The sequence below is a fragment of the Amaranthus tricolor genome, chromosome 10 (genome assembly GCF_026212465.1).
Source record: "Amaranthus tricolor cultivar Red isolate AtriRed21 chromosome 10, ASM2621246v1, whole genome shotgun sequence".
NCBI lineage: Eukaryota > Viridiplantae > Streptophyta > Magnoliopsida > Caryophyllales > Amaranthaceae > Amaranthus > Amaranthus tricolor.
Window position 1 is genome coordinate 11,977,958 of NC_080056.1, and position 2,531 is coordinate 11,980,488.

The 2,531-nt window shown below is 42.9% G+C and overlaps 1 non-coding gene across 1 annotated transcript; it reads left to right on the plus strand.

Moving 5' to 3' along the window:
• The first annotated feature begins 1,628 nt into the window (after positions 1–1,628).
• Positions 1,629–1,735, plus strand: LOC130826390 (small nucleolar RNA R71). The gene has a single exon (XR_009047092.1). It is a non-coding gene; the product is annotated as a small nucleolar RNA R71 (small nucleolar RNA).
• Positions 1,736–2,531: the final 796 nt, after the last annotated feature.

The following is a 2,531-nucleotide window of genomic DNA, read 5'->3' on the forward strand; positions in this document are numbered from 1 at the left end:
TGAAAGTTACATTGTCATCCCCCACAGAAAGTGTAAGTCTACCATTTTTCACATCAATTACTGCTCCTGCCGTATGAAGGAAAGGTCTTCCTAAAATAATAGGAATTTGTCGATCTTCCTCCATATCAAGAACAACAAAATCAACAGGGATATAAAACTTACCTACCCTAACAGGGACGTCCTCTAAAATACCCAAAGGATATTTAACAGAACGGTCGGCCATTTGTAAAGTAATATTGGTGACTTTTAGATCTCCCATTTTCAGTTTAGAACAGACAGAAAAAGGCATTACACTGACACTAGCTCCTAAATCACATAAAGCTTTATCAATAAACAGTGTCCCAATGTGACAGGGGATGGAGAAACTACCAGGATCTTTCAGTTTTGGAGGGGATTTATTTTGTAGCAAAGCACTACATTGTTCAGTAAAAGCAACCGTTTCCACCTCACTAAAAGCTCTTTTCCTAATCAATATGTCCTTCATGAATTTAGCATAAGCAGGCACTTGTGTGATTAATTCAGTAAAAGGAACTGTTACTTGCAAATTCTTAACCACCTCCAAGAACTTACCGAACTGCTTGTCAAGTTTGTTCTTCAATTGGCGGTTGGGGAAAGGAAGTGTGATGGGAGGCACTTGCAATGCCTCTTCTTTTGCTTTCTCTTTCTCGTGCACTGCCTCAGAAGGTGCTTCATCAATAACCACTTCAGGAGTGCCCACATCTTTCGAATTTGACTCTTCATTGCGAGGCATGGGTGGCTCATCATAACTCAACCCGCTCCTTGTAGTGATTGCATTGGCGGTCTCCTTGCCATGTGGTTGAGTGGGTTGGCCGGGCAATGCTCCTGCTTGTCTAGAGGAGCTAGATGCAGCTAATTGAGCGACTTGAGTTTCAAGCATTTTATTGTGAGTACCGAGTTGCTCAAGCTGTTTGGCCATTTGGGCCATCATGTTTTTCAATTCCCCCAATTCGGATTGGAGTTGTTGGTTCTGAAATTGCTGCTGTTGATGGCCTTGAGGAGGCCTTTGGAAACCGGGTGGTCCTTGATTGGGCTGAAATTGCTGATGTTGCCCATATTGTTGTTGTGGTGCTTGTGGTGGAAAGTGTTGCTGTTGAGGATTTAACACATTGTTGCTGCGATATGACAAGTTAGGATGATTCCGAATTCCAGGATAGTAGCTATTGTTGTTGAAAGGAGGGCGAGCTTGAAAAGCATTGACTTGCTCTGGCACTCCCATAGCTCCATTGGGATTAACAGAACACTCCATTAGAGAATGACCATGCACACCGCAATAATCACAAGCAACTCCACCTTGGCTAGAGGTAGCCATAGCATTGACGGGCATAGATGTATTAGCACTCATGCGCATCCCATCAATTTTCGCATTCAAAGCTGAGATTTGTGATGATAGAAGGGAATAAGTTTCAACTTCATGCTTCCCCTTCCTTGGTGCTTGAGCTGCGCGCCTAGATGAGCTATTCCATTGATTTTCAGCAAGAGTATCCAAGAGTGAAATAGCCTCAGAAGTTTGTTTGTTCATGAAAGAGCCGCCAGCCGCACCATCTACCATCCTTTTAGTCTCATTATCAAGACCATTATAAAAAGATTGCATAAGAAATTCCTTCTCAATACCGTGATGAGGGCACATATATTGGTAATCTTTGAATCTCTCCCACGCATCATGAAAAGTCTCCCCCGCATCTTGTGAGAAACTATAGAGCTTAACTCTGTAGTTATGAGTCTTATAACCGGGATAATACTTCACTAGAAAAGCATCAGACAGTTGCGCCCAAGTAGTGATGGTGTTGGGAAGAGAGTTATACCAACGCTGAGCCTTGCCTGCCAAAGAGAAACGAAAGAGGTACAAGTAGAGCTCGTCGTCAGTCATCCCAGTAATCTTTTGTAAAGAACATGCTTGAAGGAATTTCTGCAGATGATCAACGGGTTCTTCATTGTCAAGACCATAGAACTGATTTCCCGTTATCATATTCATAACATGGGATTTGATGTCAAAGTTTCCAGCATTAGTAGTCGGCATCCTAATCCCCGCGGTAACATTGCTAGCCTTGGGCTGTGTAGACTGCGTAAGAGTTCTCTCGGGAGCCTGAGCCGCCATGTCAAGAGATTGAGAGGCTTGTTGAGCTTGTTTACGAGCCTCCGCCCTCCTTTTCTTTGCACTTGCGTGTGTTCTACGAGCAGTTGCCTCAACCTCAGGATCAAAAAGCAAAGGTTGCTTGTTGGTACTCCTGGTCATGCACAAAAAACACTAGAACAAACGTAAATACGCTCGAAGAACAGTTGTTCCTCGAGTGGGTTAGCAAAAGCAAACGCTAAATTCAAAAAGTAAAATAATTGCCTTCCCCGGCAACGGCGCCAAATTTTGATAGGTCGTTTTACTACCAAAAATAATTCCTAATTCACCTATCTAGTTTAGTTGGGCAAGTAGGGTCGAACCACTATGGAAGGACAAACAAAGTCACAATTTGAACCAAGTTCACTATTGCTATCGATCAAACGTTGGATTTTTGTTA